General features: G+C 45.3%; 1 protein-coding gene across 7 annotated transcripts in view; it reads left to right on the top strand.

Moving 5' to 3' along the window:
* LOC138747881 (cation channel sperm-associated auxiliary subunit gamma-like) overlaps positions 1-23827 on the top strand; it is a 196406-nt gene that overhangs the window by 137039 nt on the left and 35540 nt on the right. For all 7 annotated transcript variants that reach the window (XR_011347709.1, XR_011347711.1, XR_011347707.1 and 4 more), the window contains one exon: positions 8558-8704. The gene's annotated coding sequence lies outside the window, so the exon portion shown is untranslated. The remainder of the gene's footprint in view (positions 1-8557; positions 8705-23827) is intronic.

Genomic DNA, 23827 nt, shown 5'->3' with positions numbered 1-23827 from the left:
GCAGTGGAGGCGATCTCAGTAACTACAGTATATTTAAGACAAGGTTGGATGGATTTTTACATTGTAAGGGAATTAAAGGATATGAGGAAAAGGCAGGTCGATGGAGATGAGCCTCTCATCAGAGCAGCCATGATCTCATGAAAAGGAGGAGCAGGCTTGACGGGCTAGATGACCGACTCCTTCTTCTGTTTCTTATGTTCTTATGCCCTGACTAACTGTATCAGCTGACTGAACAGATGATTGAGCTCAAGAATAAAGCTGCTTAAGTATCAAAGGGACATATCCTGGAGGTTGAAGCAGAATCTGATATTGTGAAAACCAAAAGCAGTGAGATACACAAGTATAAACCAAGCAACAGCACCGTGGGAACTAACCTCACAGCATGCAAGGCAAAACATCTTGTGTTTAAAGATGTTGTACTGAAGCTGAAAGATTATTTCAGAATGTAGAACAGTACAGCATAGTAAAGGCCCTTCTGCCCCACAATATTGTGCTGACCTATGTAAACCGAATCAATGTGATCTTCCCTCCAAACAGCCCATTTTCCTTACATCCATGTACCTCTCCAGGATTCTTCCGATTTGAAACTGAGTGTGCCCTTGGGAGTAGGGCTGGAAAATGATGGGGTCAGTACATATTTATATTAACTAACTTATTATTGGGTTTGGCGTTGCTGCATTTTATTTCTGCTTTGTCCCTGATGTGACAGGTTTTTTTGTGTTGTAGATGAATAATCTCCTTAAAACTGCTGAGCATACAGGTAAAAGTGCTGTGACAATGGAAATGGCATCAGGAATGCTAGAGAATTTCATTCGCAAGAAATAATCGGTGCAACTACAGTCTGCAGCTTTTGCTGTGGCCAAATCCAAGGTTACAATGCTGAAGGTGAAGCATTCCCGTAAGACCAGGTCCATCAGCTGCTCTCAGCGTCGTCTGATCGGTTTAGAACAGCCAAGTATTTCAATTTGGTAGAAAGGATATTGTGGCTAGAGGAAGATGTTGATGTAATATCAGAGCACTGATGAGTGATGTGATGGATGTGGAGGGGGAAGCAGGAACTCTCATTCCCCTCTCTTCCACAAAGAGTAAGTGGATTTGTACCAAATCCAGAAAGGAGAAGTTGGAATAGTGAAGGGTAGAGAGAGGATAAAAATGGTAGATGGAATTTAATACAAGTGTGAGGTGTTATTCTTTGGAAGGACACCCAGGGTAGGACATGTATGGTAAACAGTAGAGGACTGTGGTAGATCAGAGGGATCTGGGAATACAGATACTTAATTTCTTGAAAGTGGTGTCACAGTTGGATAGGGTCGTAAAGAGAACTTTTGGCACATTGGCCTTCATAAATCAAAGTATTGGGTATGTGGAAGTTGTAAAAGACTGGTGAGGCCAAATATGGTGTGTTGTATGCAGTTTTGGTCACCTAACTACAGGGAAGATAGCAATAAGTTTGAAAGAGATTTACAAGGGACTTGAAGACCTGAGTTTCAGAAAAAGGTTGAGTAGGTTAGGACTTTGTTCCCTGGAGTGTAGAAAAAAGAGGTGAGATTTGATAATAGGTTTACAAAATATGAGGGGTATAGATAGAGTAACTGCAAGTGGGCTTTTTCCCACTGAAGTTACGTAAGACAAAGATGAGAGGATATGGGTTAAGGATGAAAGATGAGATATTTAAGGGGAGCTTCTTTGCGCAGAGAGTGCTGAGACTGTGGAACAAGCTGCCAGTGGAAGTAATGGATGCTGTTTTGATTTCAACGTTTAAGAGAAATTTGGACAGGTACGTAGATGGGAGCAGTCTAAAGGATTTCGGTCTGGGTGCAGGTTGATGGGACTTGGCAGCCTAATAGTTTGGTGCAGAATAGATGGGCCGAAGGGCCTATTTCTGTGCAGTAATATTCAGTGATTCTAACTCACAGGACATGCAAAGTTGTACCAGCAAACTACTGATACCACTTTTGTGGTCTTTAAAACTACCAACTGGACATTTTCAGAGAGACCACCTGGGCCATGGACCTTTGCGAAAAAGAGGAGAGTAATTTCCTGATATGGATTGAAGCATAGAACTGTAGTACTTGATAGCCATGTCTGTTTCTCATCAGTCTCACAAAAGTCTGTCCCTCCAAGAGGGACGTTTCCACTAGATTTCCACCAAGACTTACACGTTGATCACCTCTTCTGAACTCACAAGGTGACAGACACCATTTGTTTGATTTATATTCTTCATAAAATAACAGCCAAGGTTAAAGACTCAGTGTGTAGACAAACGTGGAAAAGTGCTGCCTTGCAAATGAACATTCTTTCTCTGATTTTGCTGTTCTTTACATCACAAATCTTGAGTCCAGTACAATCGCATCTTTGCTTCACAGAGACAACACTGTAACTCAACTGAGAGGGATCTGGTGTCATATTGGATCGTACCTAAAGTGAACAGATCGCGGGAACATTTTTGGGTGGTTTCCTGGCCTCTTTTACTGGATGTAATCACCAACTTAAATTTTCAACAGTTCAGAGAGCAAAATAAACGACTACTTTCTGAATGAAGGAAGATTTGCTTTGTTAAAGTCTACCCTGTTCGCATAACCCCAGTGATACAAACATGCTCACTCTCTTCAGTGAAGAATATTTCCTGCGTCTCTGACCCATCCCTCATCACAGGAAACATTCTGTCAGCATCTCTACCTGAAGAGCTCCTCTTCAGCTTACACATTTCCATTAGATCACCTCATTTCTTCTGATCTCACAAGGTGACAGGATCCATTTGTTTAATTATTCTTCATAAAATAACATCTTCATGCCTTGAATCAATCTAATCATTTGGGAGCAAGAGAACAAACTTGGTGGAACTTGAAAGAACTTTTTGACCATAAGAAATAGGACCAGAATTAGTCCATTCAGCCTATCGAGTCTGCCCCACCAGTTCTATCATAGCTGATGTATTTTTCCTTTCAACCCTATTCTCCTACCTTTTCCCCATAACCTTTGATGCCCTTACTGATCAAGAACCTATCAACTTCCGCTTTAAATCTACCCAACAACTTGAGTCTCCACAGCCACCTGTGGCCACAAATTCTGTAGGTTCATCCCCTCTGCCAGAAGAAACCTCCTCATCTCTGTGCTATGTCCTTTTATTCTGAGACTGAGCCACCTGGTCTCAGACTCTCCCACCGTTGAAAACACCTTCTTCACGACTCTATCCAGTAGGATCTAGGAGAAGATGCTCACCTCCTAAAACTTCTACTCCTGACTATCCATAAACATAAGCATCTATAAACATTTGCCAACTACAACATGATCCCACTACCAGACATATCTTCCCCTCTCCTCCCCTCTCTGCCTTCCATAGGGATAGCTCCCTCCGTGACTCCCTCGTACACTCATCCCTCCCCACTAGTTGCCTCACCAACACCTTCGCCATGGCAAGAGGAAGTGCTTCCACATCTCCCTCACCACAGTCCAGGGCCCCAAACAGTCCTTCCAAGTGAAGTAACACTTCACTTGTGTATCTGCAGGTGTTATCTACTGCATCTAGTGCTCCCTTTGTGGGCTTCTCTACATCGGAGCGTCTGGGTGCAAACTGGGAGATCTCTTCACAGGGGCACCTTCGCTCTGTCCACACCAGTGACAGGAATCTCCCAGTGGCCAACCATTTCAGTTCTGCGTCCAACTCTCTGCCTATCCATAGCCTCATACTATCCCACCAAGATCACCTGTAACTTGGAGGAACAACACTTGATTTTCCAACTGGACCCTCTCCAGCTGAACTACATTAACACCAACTTCTCCAGTTTCTGCTAGACTACTCTCCATTCTCTCTCTCTTCCCCATCCCTCTCTCCTTTCCTCAGCTCTCCATCCAGTTCCCTCTCCATTCACAGAGCCATCTCCCCTCCCCCAGTTTGCTGCTGTGCCCTCCCTCTCTTCTCCACCTATTACCTCCTGCCTTTGGATCCGTGCTCCTCCCCATCCCTCTCCCCCACCATTTTGTTTGGGCGCCTGTCTACATTTTGTCCATACCTTAATGAAGGGTTCAAGCCCCCAAACATTGATGTATCTTTATCTTTGCGACATAAAGTAGACTGTCTAATCTGTTTCTTCAAATTGTGTTTTTACTCTTTTATCCATAAACATTAATTTTTAAAAAATTATATTACTTCTGTCTATTTATCCCTTTTCTGCATTTCATTCCAGTCCTTTGGATAACATGTTTTATTTCACTTTTCCTTGTAATTTTTACTTTTTAAGCCATACAGGAAGTCAGGAGTGGGGGATTGGGATGATGAACGACTCCTCTGGTGGCATGCACGTGCCTGATATGGTGACTGGCTTTCTTCTGTCCTGTAAACAACGTACAATCAGATTAAGTATGTGCCTCCTATCCACATCACGCTTGTTTATAACACAGGATCTCTTCCTCAGAATACACTCTGTGAGCATTCCTCTCTGATCTTCTCTATCTTAATCATCTCATCTCTAACAAAGCACACACACTTCTGTTCTACGATTTTTCTGAATACCAATCGCCTGCGAGAGGAGATCGGAGCAATTCTGATGGGGAGCGATGGCCGTGACCTTATGGCGGGAAGCAGCACCTCACCACCAATCCTGGGTGGTGCTGGGTGGTGTAGATCCTTGATGATTGCTGCTACTCCCTGTAGATGTTCTTGATGTGGGGGTGGGGGGGGGGGGGGGGGAGGAAGGGTTTTAACGATGTCCACTACCTTTTGCTAGATACCAGTAAGGGGAGAACAGGAGGAAAGTAACATTACAATGGGCTAAAAGCTTCTCAATACATGAACAGTAGGAAAGATCATTAAATGTGAATGTGGGTCCTTTACTGTTTCTTTCCTGCTGTTATCAGACTCCTGAAAGAACATCACACTTGTTAGATAATGTTGCTTTTACTCTCTCCACTTGTGTTTTTAACTGCTGTACTATGTATAAGATGACAAGGTGGACTACTCGCCAAATGACTTTATTTCTCGTTGTACAAGTAATAATAAAAATAATAAACAATTCAGACTGAGATAGGAAAAATTATATTGGGGCAGAGGGAAATGACAGGTGAAATGGATATTTTATGTACGCATAAATACCTGAAATCTTTGGTTACAATTATTCAGTTTCTTCCCGTGTTCCCCAAACACTTGGGGTTAATTGGTCACATGAGTGTAATTGGGCAGCAAGACCTCAAGGGCTGGGAGGCCCTGTCACCATGATGTATGTCTAAATTTAGAAAATTTCAATTAAACTGAAAAATTAAAGCAAATGTTTTCTGTTTGACGTCGGTGTTCTGAGTCCTGTTCCACAGATAAGTATAAATTAATGTTCAATTAATCCTATCAAAGAAAGGAAAATCATCAGTAGGATGTATCTGAGGGGACTGCAACTGATTGAGTGTGTGGGAAGAAAGTTCGCCATGTTGGGAAGCGTCAGGTCCGCCACTTCAATCAGCCCCATGGAAAAAACATGATTTTCCAACAAAGAGGGACTACAAGTAAAGGACAAACTCCTCATCAAGGTGTTGAGGACAATTAGCTGGATGAACTCAGTGGGTAAAGCACCATGAAAGAAAGAATGATCACATTTTTAGGCTGGAACGCTTCATCAGGACAGTTCTAACCCGAACCGTCGAGTATTCTTTCTCTCCCACTGATGCTACTTGACCTGTTGGGTTTCTCCAGCAGACCGAACTGCTCCAGCTTCCTGCATCTCTAGTCTCCTGCATGTCCATGAGATCTTGGTGCTCTTGTGCACGAATCAAAAGAGGTCAATAGGTCGATGTTGAAATTTTCTATGTATTCCTATACTTTGATGAAGGGCCCGGGCTACCCTTTACTTCCTGCGGACGTGAACTGCTGAGTTTCTCCAGCACGTTTGTAGGTTGCACTCATCCCCAGCGTTTGCATTCTTTCTTGTTTAACTTCCTTATTTTTAAACTGCAATGTCTTTGCAATAAAAACATAGAATGTTACGGCCTTTTTGCCCATGATGTTGTGCCAACCTATATAATCAGGCTCGGCAATCTAACCCTTCCCTCCTTCACACCAACAACCCTCTATTTTTTTCTTACATCTATGTGCCTGTCTAAGAGTCTTTTGAATATCCCTATTGTACCAGCCTCCACCATCACCCTCAACAATGCATTCAGGCACCTGTTACTCTCTGTGTAATAAAAAACCTTACCCCTGACATCTCGCCAAAACTTTTATCCATTCACCTTGTACAGATGTCCTTTGGTATTTGCTGCTGTCACCCCAAGAAAACGTTGCTGGCTGTCCACCTTATCTATCTCCGTTAAGTCACCTTTCACCCTTCGTCATTCCAAAGAGAAAAGCCCTAGCTCTGCTAATCTTCTCTGCACCCATTTTGTCTTTAAAAAAAAATTATTTACAGCATCGTAGAAACCAATTCCAGCATTTATGCACATGCTACCCAATTACATCCAAATCAATCTACAACCCCCATAAGTTTTGAAGGGTGGGAGGAAACTGGAGCACCCAAAGGAAACATACGCAGACATGGGAAAAATGTACAAACTCCTTACAGACAGCGCGGGATTTGAACCCAGGCCGCTGCCTCTATTATAGTGTTGTTAACCGCTACACTAATCATGCCACTTGATGAAGTCAGTCCTCTAGTGACCAGAACCACACACAATACTCCATGTGGCCCCATCAACATCTTGTACAGTTAGAAGATGATGTCCCATCTGCCTGTCCTCAGTGCCCTGACTAATGTAGGCAAGCATGCCAGATATCTTCCACTGCACCCTATCTGCCCACATTGCTGTTATCAGGGAACGATGAACTTGTTACACCCACCCCCCCCTCCCCACCCTGGTCTCTCTGTTACTCAACATTGTCCAGATCCCTGCCATTTACTTCCTAAAATGCAACTCCTTGAACTTGTAACAGATGTAGCTGAAACTACTATGCGTGCGATCATTTACGTTCCTCAGAGTAAAACCTCCACCTGGGAGGAAACTCTGCTTTCTGCTAGAGCAAAGAATTCCCTTGTGATCAAAAGGCTTTCCTATAAATAAATAATCAGTGCTCCCAAAGGCATATTGATCGTCAATGAGATGCTATGGGGCAATAGGCAAGCGCAGATTGCACTTACTTCAAACTGTAACCTCATAACCTGACAAAATCACTAAATCTTCAACCACTATGAATGTGAAGAGACAACTCGAGTCAATGGGAAGGGGAGGTGTCACCAAATGTGTTGAGCCAGGGTGGCCAAACTATGGCACCCAGGCCAACTGTGGCCCATTGGCCATTTTTAAGTGGCTTGTTAGCAATAAATGCACTGTCTGTACATTGCCCTTTTTAGTTTCCACACTAGATCTCACTACCATTTTGAATAACTACTAGATTGACCATTGAAATGTTACTCATCAATGAAATCGTTTACCTCAGTTTAAAAAAATGTTTACCCTATAGATAGATTAGGAGAATGAATGAAAAGGTGGTAGATGAACTATAATGTTGGAAAGTGTATGGTCTGCACTTTGGAAGAAGAAATAGTCAGGAAAACTATTATTTAGATGGGGAGAAAAGTCAAAATTCTGAGCTGCAAAGGGACTTGGGCGTCCTTGTGCAGGATACCCTAAAGGTTAATCTCCAGGTTGAGTCGGTGGCGAAGAAGGCAAATGCAATGTTGGCGTTCATTAACAGGGGGATAGCACATAAGATCAGGGAAGTAATGTTGAGACTCTATAGGGCACTGGTGAGACCTCACGTGGAGACCTGTAGAGTTTTGGATGCCTTATTTGAGAAAGGAAGTGCTGGTGTTGTAAGGTAAAACATCATGAGATGGGAATGTGTAGGGAGTTACCCTGTACAGGGCAGTAACAAGAAGGGGAGGTGTCCTTGTACTCCTGTTAGGTAAAACATCATGAGATGGGAATGTACAGGGCTGTAACAAGATGTGAATGCATCCTTGTACTTACAAGATAAGAGAGACATTGATGGATTGAGAGGCAGGAAGCTAGCAGGGAAAGGATAGCAACAGTTTTAGTCATTGGACAAGTAATGATATGATGATGTTCTAAGCACATATCCAAGGGTATAAAAAATCACCATTTTGCTGATAACGGCAGAATGCATTCTCCGACTAACATGGTTGGTCACAAGTGTTACAATCCGGTAATAAAGAACAAAGAACCCTGATTTCGACTCAGCCTGGTGTTTGTCTCACTCATTCATGAACAAAGCAGACCTAACAGTGTTGGAGACGGTTCAGAGAAGAGTTATTAGAATGATACCAGGAATGAAAGGAATATTTGTCGGCTCTTGGACTGGACTCGTTGGGGTACAGAAGGATGAGGGGGGAACCTCATTGGGGCATTTTGAATGCTGAAAGGCCTGGACAGAGTAGATGTAGCCAGGATGTTTCATTCCTTGATGAAGGGCTCAGGCCCAAAATGTCGGTTCTGTATCTTTATCTTTGCCACATAAAGGACATTGTTTGACCTGCTGTGTTTCTCCAACATTGTGATTTTACTTCCATCACAGTGTCTGCAGACTTTCATCTTTTACTTCTTTTCACTTTGCAAGGTAGACAAGCTTTTCTTTTTGGAGCCATGAAGGATGAGAGGCAACGCAATAGAGATATATAACATTATGCAGGGCTTGGAGACGATGGACAGCCAGGACGTTATTCCCAGGGCAACAGCAGCAAATATCAGTGGACGTCTGTTTAAGGTGAGTGGAGGAAAATTTAAGGGAGATGTCACAGGTAAGTTTTTACATAGAGATTGGTGGGTGCCTAGAATGCTGGGGGTGGTGGAGGAAGCTGGAACATTAGGGACATACAAAAGACTCTTGGACAGGCACCTGGATGTAAGAAAAATAGAGGGTTGTGGGTGTGAGGGAGGGAAGGGTTAGATTGTTGTGGAGTAGGTTTACATGGGCCAGCACAACATCATGGGGCTGAAGGGCTTGTACTGTGTTGGAATGTTCTATTATTGGTTGGTTTTCTGATACCTGTTTTGCTGGTGCAAATATACATTGTACTTGTGTGCAGGACAATACACTTCCTCTCATTATCTTCTTTCCCATGGTAGTGGTTCAAAAACAGGAAGGTATAAGGTTAAGGAGTTTAGAAGAGATATGAGGGGAATCTTTTGGTGCAGAGAGTAGCTGCTGTCTGGATCTCGCAACCAGAGGAGGTGGAGGGGTGAGGGTACAGTCACTACGTTTAAGAGACATTAGACAAGAACTTGAGAAGACAAGGCATTGGAGAGTACAGATGTTATTGCCTTTAAATGGACAAGTCATCATGGGATGGTGGGTAGAAGAGTCTGTTTCTGTCTCACACACACACACACACACACACACACACACACACACACACACATTAGTGTGCGCACACACACTCACATACACACACACACAGACACTGACACGCACACACACATATACACATACGTACACACACACAGACGGACACACACACACACACACACGGACACACACACATACAGACGGACACACACACACACACACACATATAAACATACACATTTGTGCGTGCACACACACACGCACACGTACATACACACACAAACAGACACTGACACGCACACATACATATACATATACATATACACACACACACATACACACACACGTGGATACACACACACACACACACACGGACACACACACGAACACACATATACACATACACATTAGTGCGCCCACACACACTGACACACACGTACACATACGTATATACACACACACACAGACACTGACATGCACAAATACATATGCAAATACATACATACACAGACACTGAAACACACACACACATATACACATAAGTACGTGAGCACGCACACACACACACACACATACACACACACCTACACACAAAGCAAATACAGACAGACATTAAGCAAACACACAAACATGAAAGCAGACACTTGCAGACCTCCAAAGATCAAGTTCAAGTTTATTATCATCTGACTGTGCAAATACAATCAGATGAAACACCTTTTTTCTGGACCACGGTGCACGTACAATACCCTTGCAATACATTTCTCACCCAGCACATAATAATCTGGACCATACATCTAAATATAATATAAAATAAATATGTGTGGCGGCATGCCATTAGGCAGGTGAACCAGCCCCGCTTGTCACGCATGTGGCGGGGCAGCCAGCTAAAATGGTGCCGTTGGGTGTTTTCTCCCGACCTTGACACTGGGGTCAGAAGCCCACACTTGGGGACCCACGTGATGCTCCAGTGACGTCGGGGGCCCCCAGTGCGGTTCTCAGCCAGGTCCAGGCTGGGAGTATAAGACCAGCCAGGCAGCCTGCAATAAACCAGTTTTGTTTACTGAACTCAACCTGTCTGGTTGTGCAATCCTTCAGTTAGCAGTGTAGCCACCGCTACTATTGGTGACCCCGACAGGTTCAAACGTTTTTGAACCCAATGTGAACTACCCTTTGATCAACGCTATAGCCATCAAGCTTCCTGACTTCTGGGTTCAGGAGCCAGAGACCTGGTTCAACCATGTCGAAGCTCAGTTTCACCTCCGCCAGATTTCATCGGTTTCAACCAAGTTTTACCACGTGGTCGCCGCCCTGGACCAGGCCACCCCCAAACGAGTGCTGAACCTCGTTCAACACCCACCCACGGAAGATAAGTAAAGGACCATCAAGCGGGTGCTCAGCGGCTCCCTCAGCCTCTCCAGGCGCCAGCGTGCCGCTTGGATGTTGCGCCTCAACACACTGGGGGACAGAACTCCAATCGAGTTGATGGATGAGATGCTCGTGCTCATGGGCGATCACACCAACTGCCCACTCTTCGAATGCATCTTCCTTGACCATCTGCCTGAAGACATCCAGCCGTTACTGTCCCAGGAGAGCTTCGTCGACCCTAGGAAGGTCACTTAAAAGGCTCAGGAGCTATGGCTCGAATGATTCCTGGAGGGCTCAGCAGTCCAGCAGGTAATGAGTCACGGGCATGACCGTGCCAAGCCTTTCTCTAGCGCTGCAGTGGAACACCTGGCCCCTTCAGGGGCCTCAAAGAGCATAGCCAGAAGCAAGCCATGCACTTCAGGCCTCTCCTTATTCCACCAGCGCTGGGGAGCCAAGGCTTGGAAGAGTCGTCAGCTGTTAATGGCTGCGGCGGCTGGCCAAGAACACAGCCTTCTCTACCTGCAGGATTCAGTCAGTGGCCAACGCTTCCTCATCGACACTGGGGCTCAGATCAGCGTCATCCCAGCCACACCCATCAAGTCTCGGAACCGGCCTCAAGGACCTCCCCTCCGTGCAGCCAATGTGACGGAGAACCGAACGTATGGAGACGACACCATCCACATCCAGATCGGCAAGCGCAAGTTCTCATGGAAGTTCACCATTTCATCCCTTCCAACCACCATCCTGGGTGTTAACTTCCTCCTCGCCCACGGACTCCTGGTCGATATTCGAGGTAGGCGACTAGTAGATACCCGTACCATCCAATCCATTCGCCTCAAAGCCTCCCGCACAGAGCAGCCGCAAATGGCCATGCTCAGCACGCCCAAGGATGAGTTTCAGCGTATCATGGACGAGTTCCCATCCCTCCTCAAGCTGCAGTTCTTCGCCGCCTCACCACACCACAGGGTGTTTCATTACATCCCCATCCAAGGCCCGCCAGTCCACGCCAAGGCATGCCGGCTCCCGCCAGATAAGCTCCAGATAGCAAAGGAAGAGTTCTCGCATCTGCAGGAGCTGGGGAACATTTGGCGCTCCAACAGTCCTTGGGCCTCACCACTCCACTTGGTCCCGAAAGCCTCCGGCAGCTGGCAACCCTGCGGAGATTATTGATGGCTTAATGACGCAACAGTACCTGACCGTTACCCGATCCCTCACATCCAGGACTTTACTTCCAACCTGCATGGTGCAAGGGTATTCTCCAAGGTTGACCTGGTGCGCGGGTATTACCAAATCCCAGTGATCCCTGAGGACATACCCAAAAAGGCCATCATCACCCCCTTCAGCTTGTTCGAGTTCCTACGCATACCGTTCGGGCTCATGAATGCCACCCAGACCTTCCAGCACCTTATGGACACAGTGAGCAGGGATTTAAATTTCGTATTCATTTACCTGGATGACATCCTTGTCAACAGCAGAGACCGAGCACAACACAAGTCTCACCTGCGCACCCTCTTCTCCCGACTGGCCAACTTCGGCCTAACGATCAATCCGGCCAAGTGCCATTTCAGGAAAGAGTCCATTCAGTTCCTGGGCCATACCATCATGGCCGAAGGAGCCACATCTGCAGCTACGAAGGTCGCTGCAATCAGGGAGTTCCCACGCCCGGTCAACCCCAAGGGGCTACAGGAGTTCACGGGTACGGTCAATTTCTATAACCTCTTCATTCCAGGCGCTGCGCGCATCATGCAGCCGCTCTTCGCCCTCATCGCGGCCAAAGACAAGACACTTGCCTGGACTCCAGAGGCCAGCAGGGCATTCGAAGCCACGAAAGATGCCCTCACGAAGACTACCCTGCTCGTCCACCCACGCACCGACCTGCATATGGTGCTCTCCGTCAATGCCTCTGCCACAGCTGTCGGCGCCATCCTGGAGCAGCAGGTGAATGGACAGTGGAAACCACTGGCATTCTTTAGCCGACTTCTTCGCCCGCCAGAGTGTAAGTATAGCGCTTTCGATCGTAAGTTGCTGGGCATGTACCTAGTTGTATGGCATTTCCACTATTTCTTGGAGGGGAGGCCTTTCACCATTTTTATTGACCACAAACCCCTTACTCAGGCGCTCACTATGGCAAAAGATCCCTGGTCAGCCCACCAAGAGCGTCACCTCTCCTTCGTGTCAGAGTTCACCACCAACATTCGGCACAAGGCGGGGAAAGACAACGTGGTCGCCGACGCACTCTCATGACTGACATTTGCATGCTGACACCCGGCCTCAACTTCGACCAGCTCGCCCAGGACCAGAAGTCCGATGAGGAGATGCAGGCTTTCAGGACTGCCATCATGGGCCTGTGCTTCCAGGACCTCAGGACTCCTCACGGTGAGGGCACCATCCTGTGCGATGTCTCCAAGGGCAACCTGCGTCTAGTGGTTCCCCAACAGTGGTGCAGGCAAGTCTTCCACCATATCCATGACCTTTCCCACCCTTCCATCAGGTCCATGGTTTGTATGGAAGCAGAATGTTTCGTCTGGCACGGGCTTTGGAAGCAGATTGCGGACTGGGCCAGAACTTGCACCCATTTCCAGCTTTCCAAGGTACACAGGCACACCAGAGCACCCGTACAAGATTTCGAACACGTCCGGGAATGGTTCAGCCAAATACATGTGGACATCATCGGACCCTTACCTGTTTCCCGAGGTAACTATTACCTTTTCACTGCACCCCTCATTGGCCCGAGGCGATCCCGATGTCAAATGCTTCCAAGGACTCCTGCTCCCGAGCGCTTTTGAACAGTTGGGTTGCCTGGTTTGGCGTCCCGAACTACCTCACCAGTGATCGGGGCACCCAGTTCACCTCTGCACTCTGCGCACAGCTCGCCAACAGGCTGGGGATCAAACTACATCACACCACGACCTATCACTCACAGGCCAATGGGCTAGTTGTGTGATTGCACCACCACCTTAAGTCGGCACTTATGGCCCGCCTCACCGACCCCAACTGGGTGGACGAGCTGCCTTGGGTGCTCCTGGGCATCCGCTTGACACCCAAAGAAGACCTACAGGCGTCATCAGCCAAACTGGTCTACGGTGCACCGTAGCCCTACCTGGTGAGTTCATCAACACACCTCACAACCCCCAGCAGTCACCACATGGTCTACTTCCCCGCCTCCGGGCCCAGTTGGACTCCTTCACACACCCACCGCTGCCCAGACATGGCACACGGGCCTCTTACATCCCCAATGAGCTGTACTCCGCAGAGTACGTTTTTATCAGGCGGGGCCCATCCACAGCACCTCTATAAATACCATACGAAGAGCCGTACAAAGTCATCCAGTGTTCAGGATCCACTTTCACACTGGACATCGGTAGTAAGAGGGAACTGTTTACGGTGGACAGGTTAAAGCCAGCCCACCTCAACCCCACCGAACCAGTAGTTGTGGCCCAACCCAAGAAGCGAGGCCGCCCAGCAAAAAAGGTAATTGGCGCTGGTTCTGGGGGGGGGACTGTGTGGTGGTACGCCATTAGGCAGGCGAACCAGCCCCACGTCGCGCACGCAATGGGGCAGCTGGTCAAAATGGCGCCATCGGGAGTTTCCTCCCGACCTCAGCACCAGACTCAGAAGCCCACGCTTGGGGACCCACGGGACACCCCGGTGACGTTGGGGGCCCCCAGTGCGGTTCTCAGCCAGGTCAGAGCTGGGAGTAGAAAACCAGCCAGGCAGCCTGTAATAAATCAGTTTTTGCTCACTGAACTCAACCCGTCTGGTTATGCGATCCTTCAGTGAGCAGTGAAGCCGCCACTACATATGTATCAATATTCTGGAATTGTACACAGATCGCAAATTGTCACAAACTCACATATCAAACACATGCTGATTCTAATCAATCATGGGCTCTTGTTTCAAATGTACATTCACACAATTAGAAGATACATTTTTGATGGCTATTACAAATTCCATTCACGCAGAGATTGCTCAGTGCTTGGAGCAGGTATCCCCGGAGAGCAATGTTTGCAAAAACTCTGGAATCATTTAAGAAACAATTTAATGGGGCAATCTGCAATTTATCTTGAATCCTTCTGAGGTTTATTTTATCCATCGATTTCCTTTAGATCGATGGTCCAAATGGCCTTACCATCTATATTTATCTCTTGATCTACTGAGAACAAAGTAGAGTCGGAAATTAAAAGTTAAATGCTTTTTTGATGATAGGTAAGAAAATGAATGAAAAATAAAGCAACTTAAACAGCACGTGGGCAGATCCTGAAAAACTCCAAAGGCCGATGGGGAATTGTTCTAAATTACATTTCACCCAAGGAGAAAGGTGATGTGTACAATCGAAAGCTGGCTGGTGAAAGTGTTTAGACTTGAGTCACAGGCCACATGCACTGCCCTGAAGCAGAGAGAAACATTCTCTCACCAAAACCTCAGTAAACATTCAGAGTTCAATCAAAGTTTTACTCCAAAGTTTATGCAGAGAGCCAGGAAAGGTCCCTAGGATTTGCTCCTTGTGAGTCTCAGATGTTGGCAGCTTGGAGCGTTTCTAAGAACTTTGCAGCATATTTAACAACCGGCTCTGAATGATTACCTCTGGCTGCTATTTCAAGTTAAATTGCAAGCATGTTCTTTATTCCTTTGGCCCTCTGCATTTCATCCCCTGTCTTCACCATCCAAAGAAAGACCGATCATCTGAACTCAACACCAACAAACTCTCTCTCTCAACCCCCAACAGCTGCCTCTTTTTTTGAATATTTTATTTATAATTTCGGTACATGTATTGATATCCAAATACAGAAAATAACAGTCATATATTTCAAATACATATTATACCCCAGTGAAATCCACCAATCCCCTCCCCCCCAATAATATTCCCCAAAGAATAGAAAGGCAAGAGTAAAAGAAAAAAATTGAGATAAAAGAGTAAAAACCACAGAAAAGTAAATAAAAAAGGAAAAACAAACTTGGTTACCATGAGGTTCAGGGAAACCTCTTTATAAATGAATATCTACAGTTTGTAAGTATGGCACCAAATTTTCAAAAACAATTATATTTATTCCTTAAATTATGACATCTTCTCAAGAGGAATACGACTATGTATTTCCATGTACCATCTTTCCATTCCGAAATGCGAATCTGATTTCCATGTCACTGGTGTACTTTTTCTTGCAACTGCTAGTGCAATTTTCACAAATTCCCTTTGGAAAAAAAATCAATTTCAATTTAGGCCTTATTGCCAAAATATTAGCCAATTTAAAAAAAGCATCAGATCTTGTGGAAATTTAACTCCCTTAACTTGTTCTAGGAATCTTCCGAATTCTATCCAAAGTGGCCTCAATTTTGAACGTGACCACGTGGAATGCAAAAAAGTACCTATCTGATTTTAATCTATTTAATTTCTGTGGAGTAGGATACAATTGATGTAAAAAGTTCTACTGAACCAATCTATATCTAATATTTATTGTATTTGTTATACTGCCATAACATCATTCCTGCTCATTTTTCTCCACAAGCCTTTGGAATTTTCTGCCTCTCTTCTAAATGTCCCTGTTAATATTAATGAGGGACTCAAACTCAAAAGGTCGGTTCTGCATCTTTATCTTTGCTCTATAAAGGACACTGTTTGACCTGCTGAGTTCTTCCAGCGTCATGTATTGACTTCAACTACATTGGGATAATACTGATCCCTTGTTAAACATCACCAAACCGATTAGCAGGTAAATATCACCATTGTTTGAAGGAGCCATTACAAGCACATTGACAATGGGCATTATGCTCCATTGTGTGAAATACAAAAGTCTGCAGATGCTGTGATTAAAGTAAAAAGACAGACTAAGTGCCATATGAAGTAAAGATATATTACCCCAACATTTTGACCTGAGTTCATCCTCAAGGTGTAAGCAAAAAACAGGAAGGCATCCGGATAAAGACTGGGGAGGGAGAGGAGTCCAGGCCAACAGACAAAAGGTATTAATTGGATATGATAATTGCTGAGAATTAATTTTGGTTCTGTGAAAGGAGATAGAGGAAAAAGGGGAGAGACAGAGAGAGAGAGAGAGAGAGAGAGAAGAGAGAGCTGAGGGAAGTAAAACACGAAAGTCTGCAGACACTGTGGTTGAAGTAAAAACACAACACTGGAGAAACCCAGCAGGTCAAACAGTGTCCTTCCTTTATATAGCGAAGGTAAAAATACAAAACTGACGTTTCGAGTGAGCCCTTCATCAAGGTATGCTGGGGGACAGAGCAGGGGGATTTTAATGGAAACAGGAGGTTGATGTTAATGCCATCTGGTTGGAGGGTGCCCAAATGGAAGGTGAGGTTTTGTCCCTCCAGTTTGCAGGTGGTCTCAGTCTAGTCGCTCCAATCTGTGTTCTCTATTCTCCATGGTTGTATAGTCATTACAGGTTTGAATCTGCCACTGCATGGGTTTCTCCGGGCGTTTCAGTTTCCTTCCACATTCCAAAAACATATGGGGTTAGAAGGTGAGAAAGGGACTCAGAACAGATCCGCAGAGAGGAGGTTGATACCAATATAGGGGTATTAAAAGACGGACACATGGATGCAAGAAAAATAGAGGGTTGTGGGTGTGAGGGAGGGAAGGTTCCAATTATTGAGTAAGTTTACATAGATCGGCACAATATTGTGCGCTGAAGGGCCTGTAATTTTCAATGTTAATAGGTCACATTGGTGTATGTGGGCAGCACGGGTTCATGGGCTGAAAGGGCCTGTTACCCTGCTGTATCTCTAAATTAAAAAAACAAACAATATATTCCTCCTGAGGTTTGATGTTCATCTTGATCAATTGGTTCATCAAAATTTTGAAATAACATTCACCTTATAACTTCTTCAGGTGCTGTCAACATTGAACATTCTCATATTAAATACAAGTCATTCCAAAACCATTTGAGTCAAGAAACTTTTGTTTTCTCCAAGGGTATCCAAATGTCTCTATTTGGAATCAAACTCGAGTGCCTCAGGAATGCTTCAGGGCTTACCTATTCTATTTTGTTTGCTTGACTTGGCTGAGCAGAATTAAACAGGAAATCTACAATTTCAGACAAGTGACAAAGTCAGAACTGGCTTGATTATTTCCCATGATGAGAGAGCCTAGGACAAGAGGGCACAACCAGGATTGAAAGCCGTCTACTTAGTACAGAAATGCGGAGGAGTTTCTTCAGCCAGAGGGTGGTGAATCTGTAGAATTTGTTGCCACAGGAGGATGTGGAGGCCAGGTCATTGGGTGTATTTAAGTGAAAGATTGACAGGTTCTTGATTAGCCAGAGCCTCAAAGGTTATGGGGAGAAGGCCGGGCAGTGGGGCCAAGTGGGGAAATGGATCAGCTCATGATTAAATGGTGGGTCAGACTTGATGGGCGGAATGGCTTATTTCTGCTCCTATGTCTTATGGCCTTAGGTGATGTCGTTACAGGAACATATGTCCTGTTTGTTTTAAAATTAGTAGCTGATTCCCATCACACACCAGAGAGATCTTGTCTCACTTAGCTCTTGTATGGGTTGTAATTTTCCCATCCTGTTGTAGTATCTGTGGTGCGCCACAGGGTGTCAGTAGCAGTACATTGCTCACACCTTTCCTCTCCCTGGCACTTGGGAAATGGCACAAATTGGCACCTTTCGTTGGTCTGGATTCCTCCCCCAGCTAGCATTGTCTGATTTCTGAGACTTTCTGAGGCTTCTGGCTTATTCCTTGATGAAGGGCTCAGGCCTGAAATGTCGGCAAAATATAATTTTTAAATTTTAGACATACAACAACGGTTACAGGTCATTTCGGCTTACAAACCCACGCCGCCAAATTTACACCCAATTAATCTACGCTCCCGGTACGTTTCGAACAGTGGGAGGAAACCATGGAAAACCTATGCAGACATGGGGAAAACTTGCAGATAAATCAGGATTCCAAATGCAGGCGCTGAAAAGGCGTTGTGCTAACTACTCTCCCAACCATGCCTTCCCAATGGATGCTCAAAAGACAGGCTGAGTTCCTCCAGCATTTTAGTGTGTTTTTACACGTCGGCACTTGTCCTACACCAGTGGAAGCAAGGACACGGACTCTACCAAAGCACCGCCTGCATCAAATCAAGATGCACAGCTAACCTGACAAAGACTAATCTTTGTCGTATCTCTCTGCACCAGTCAACCTCGAATGTTGGCCATCTCGCACATGACTAATACCCTCAAACAACTGAACAATGATCATAATCTCACTGGGTGGAATAGGTCGTGGCCCAATTTAGAACATGGAACATTCCAGCACAATACAGGCCCTTCGGCCTACAATATTGTGCCACCTACATAAAAATACTCAAAAAAACTAAACCTTCCCTACCTTATAACCTCTATTTTTCTTTCATCTATGTGCCTGTCTAAGAGTTTTTTTAAATGTCCCCCTTTCAAGCCTCAGAGTCACCATGATGAGCTCTCTTGAGTTTGGTTGAAACCCCACAGCCAGGAATATTCATGATCCACCAACAATATCCAAATTACATGGAGACAGGATTGATGCTATGCCCCAGAGAAGGGATGGGAGGTTGGAGAGAATTTGGTCATCAGGGAGTTGGATGGTTAACTTCTGGTCCAGTCAGTATCAGGCAGATTAGAGATGTCCAGGGAGATCTTTCTCCAACTGGAGAATTCCACAAAGGAAAAACTTTACAGCAATTCCATTTCCTTTACCTGGTCACTTCTAACCAAGCTTCTAAATGCCCTCCTTCTGGGAGAGCAGTAAAAGACGCTATCACAAGCCAGAGCAATGGGCCCTTGGCCCACTCGTCTCTGCCAGCCTATCTACACTGATCCCATGTACCCTCCTGATGCCCCCATGGTGAATCTCATCTGCACCTTCTCCAACACAATCACATCGCTCCTTTAGAGAGGGCACAGAAGTCCAAGTGGAGCCAAACCTGAGTCCTGTAAAGTGGTGACATGATGTTCCCAACTCCGATATTCTCTGAGCCGGCCAATGAAGACAAACGTTCCCCAAACTTTCCTCATTACCAAAATGTTGCCTGGATGGGAAAATAAGTCTTATGAAATTAAGTTTGCAGAGCTTGGACTTTTCTCTTTGGAGTGAAGAAGGATGAGAGGTGACTTAACAGAGGTTGACAAGATTATCAGAGATACAGATAAGGGAGACGGCCAACACCTGTTTCCCAGGGCAGGAATTGCAAACTCCAGAAGACATCTGTACAATGTGAAGGGAGGGAAGTTTAGGGGAGATGTCAGGGTAGATTTTTATGCACAGAGAGTGGGGGGAGCCTGGAATGCCTTGCCAGGGATGGTGTTGAAACTGAAACATTGGGGGCATTTAAGAGACTCTAAGACAGACACATGGATGAAAGGAAAATAGAGGGTTATGAGGTGAAGGTGGGAGGTTAGTACTTTTTTGGTAGGATTATATAGATCGGCACAACATCGAGGTCCGAAGGGCCTGTACTGTTGTATATTCTATGTTCTACCCTCACCACCTATGCTGCCTGTTTCAGGAAACATGAGCAAACCCCAAGGTCTCTCTATGCATTAACTCTTTACTGTTGGCCCTCAGCAACCCTGTGGTTGGAGAACCAGCCTCCTGCTTAAACAAGCCTTTTCCTTGGGTACAATTGCATTGGGGCTCATGGGTATGATAAAAACGGTCTTAACCGTTTCCACTCTCTCTCCGCCCATGGGCTCAACTTCACTGTTGCCTGTGGCCAGGAGGACAAGATCCAGGTTGAGAGTGAGTGGCACCACCTTCCAGGTGAGACATTGAGCAAAAGTCCTCTCTTCTCTTGCCAGTGGATGTTTGATAATGTGGCAGCCAGGAAATTCTGCCCAATATCCTGGCCAACAGCTAGATACAGCTCCTTCGGCCCATGTCGACCAAAATGTCCCACCCACACTGGCCCATACCCCTCTGAATGCCATCCATGATTCCATCCAAAATTTCTCAAACATTGCAATTATATCTCTCTCAGCCACCTTCCCCAGTAATCTGTTCCATACATCCACTCATCTCTGTGTGAAAATTAACCATGCCTTGATCTCTGTCCCTCAGACAATACCCTTGTAACCATACCAATGTTTGCAAGACCAGGGCCATTTTCCGAATTATTGCACTGCAATTATGCATCCTTTGTCACATTTTGGTATGTTGCCAAATGCTTTGTAAACAGATGACCTTTCTTGAAACATCTGCATCTAAGACTCTTAGTCGGGCACCTGAATGTAAGAAAAATATAGAGGGTTGAGGGTATGAGGGAGGGAAGAGTTAGATTGTTGTGGAGTAGATTTACATGGGCCAGCACAACATCATGGAACGAAGAACTTGTACTGTGCTGGAATACTCCGTGTTCGATGCATTCCTGGTGGGCCTCACTTTGCAGTGTTGTAAAGCTCCACAGTCAGTTTGAAGGCAAGGAAAGGGGTGTTTTTCTGCAGCTGGTTGATGTCCAAGTAAGTGACCACAACCTCGCAGTATGAAAGGGGTTAGTAATGTTTCCCGGCAGTTGTGTTAAAATGAAAAAAACTTCAACATTTAATTTGTCAATGCAAGTTGCTGGCTGGAGAGCACTATCTGTGTTTTCCAAAAAGGAGACAAAGATTCAAGTGTAAACTCCACAAAGTACACGGAACTCCCTGCAAACCATGGTAATATCTTCACTTCCCACACTCGCTATACTCACGCCCCCTGAGTGAGATTAGCCAATTACTGCCAAATTAGAGGCAGTTTCGTGTCACAAGGTGAACTCCACAGGGATCAGGGCTAAACTTTTCCAAGCTCATTCCATGTCGAATCCTTAACAGCCATCAAAGGAAGGAGACCCAAATCCTACCAGGTCTGAACCTCAAGATGAAAGGATTGATATAATTGCGCATACAATGCCTGATACCTTTGACTACAGTGGCAGCAGAGTGGCCTCACTTTGATCATTGGGCACTCACCTGGTGAGGCAGGAATCAAAGAAAGAACAAAGAGAAGCCAAAAGGGTTTATTTTGAAGGAAGTTACTGGGAATGGGGATTCCCTTGCAGGTGATGGGAGCAGAATCCTAGATGAATTGAAGAGAGAACCTGTTGTGCTTCAAGAAGATGGGCAGTGAGACTGAGGGCTCCATGGAAATGGGTCAAACATCCTGCTTCTTTCTTTATGCCCCGATCTATGAAGGCCAGCACACCATCTGCCTTCTTCACCACCCTATCGACATCTGCTGGCACAATGAGCTTGAACCAACTTCTCTCTGTTTATCAACAATCCTTAGTGGCCCACCATTCATCGCGCTTATCCCACTCTATTTGACTTCTCGAAATGCATTGCCTCGCACTTCTTGGGATTACATTTTACCCGCAAATAATCTGCTCAATGTCAAAATATCCTTCCATGGCTTTAGACAGCTATCCTCGATACCCACAAAGCCACCAACTTTTGTGTCATCTGCAAACATACCTTCAACATTCACTTCAAGAACCAGGAAATGTCTTCTCTGAGGCACGTGAAGAGAGCAGGGAGCTCACTTCCACCTGGGGTAGTTGAAGAGGGGAGAGTAGACAAATTGGTGGAGTGGTTAGATAAGACAGGAGTGTGACAGGGACAGAGGGTCCTGTTGATAGCTTTGGACAAGGACAAATTTTGAAGTGGACCACCATCTTGCCATATGTGGGATGGGCCACATGGCTTGTCCATGTTGTATTCCTATTTTGGTTTACATTTAGAGTCAAGTTTCCTCCTCACTGAACGATTACCCCAGCACAGTGAAATCTCCTTCCAGACGCTCAGTATTGTATATGGAACAATAAACCAGGTCCAAAGTCCACCCCTCTGAGTTGCTCTGTGCATCCAGTGGGAGTTCTGCAGCAAGTCAAATCCATTTCATGTGAGATACATAAGGTGTCACTCCAGTATGGATCCAGGCACAGGAATGCTAATCTCCCTTTCTGAATGAGTTATTTCCTGGGAAATGTGGCTCACAATCCAAGTCACAAGATGGATCTAATAATGCACAATAATTTTCCCATACTCATTGTCTTTTCCAAATTTTGTTATTAAAGTCATAAAGTAATTGAGCACAGAAACAGGTCCACAGGACCAGCGTGTCCACACAGAACAACCTGTCCTCCTGTTTTAGTCTCACTTGACCACATTAGGTCCATCCCCTTCCCATCCCCTCCCCATCCATGGAGTTATCTGTGTTTCCAAAGGGAGCTAACGGCCCTGCCTCCACCTCTGTTTCCGGCAGCATGTTCCATGTGGTCACCCCCCTCTAGTGAAGACCTCTCTCTTCACCTCCAATTCCACCCCTCATCCTACAGTTATATATTAGATTCACCCACTCAAGGGAACAGACTATCACTATCCACCTTATCTAAGCCCTTCATGATTTTATCAATAAGATCCCCTCTCCAACTCTGTCGCTCCCAGGAAAACAGGCTCATTTTCTCCAGTCTCACACAATAACAACTTCCCGATTCCTGAACACCTTTGTAAACCACTCCTGAATCCTTTCCAACTTTATAATACCCGACCTACAGTTAGGTGGCCAAAACTGCCCACAATATTCCAAATGTGACCTCACCAATTACTTGTTTAACTTCCACACGATGTCCCAACACTTGTATTCAACTCCCTGACCGATGAAGGCAAGCGTCCCAACTCTCTCTTTGTCACTCTGTCTTCCTGAGCTGCTGCCATCTCTAGAGCTCTGTACCCAAATCCCTGCAATTTTCATTCCTTTATTTTGAAATTAATTTGTTAGTCCTTTTTAAGTTTCAAGCAGTACCATCATTTATTTTACAACTTGAATCTACCTTTTGTAAAAGATCTTAGTTGGAGATTGGTGGGTTGATAGTGGATCAATGAGATTGATTACACTGGACAACAATTTTTTTCAAAGGGTTTGCTTCCTGAAAAAACATTGTGGATTATGATCAACAACTTCAAGCTGAACACAAAGATCATTTCAGATTTGCTGCATCACGTAGGAAGTTGGAGAAACATTAAATTAACTTTAATTGGATTTAGCAGGTTTAATCGTATAATGATGCTGACACGTTGCGTTAGTTCAACTGACCTAAAAATGTTTTGCCGCTGATTTTCGTTTGTACTCAGCATCTGATGCCTCTGGTGTCAGTGTCCAACAATAGTCGGCCGACACTGATGGATTCCAGTTGCCCTGATACCACTTTTCCATGGTCCC

The sequence above is a fragment of the Narcine bancroftii genome, chromosome 13 (assembly GCF_036971445.1).
Source record: "Narcine bancroftii isolate sNarBan1 chromosome 13, sNarBan1.hap1, whole genome shotgun sequence".
Taxonomy (NCBI): domain Eukaryota; kingdom Metazoa; phylum Chordata; class Chondrichthyes; order Torpediniformes; family Narcinidae; genus Narcine; species Narcine bancroftii.
This window is presented reverse-complemented; position numbering and strand designations above follow the sequence as displayed.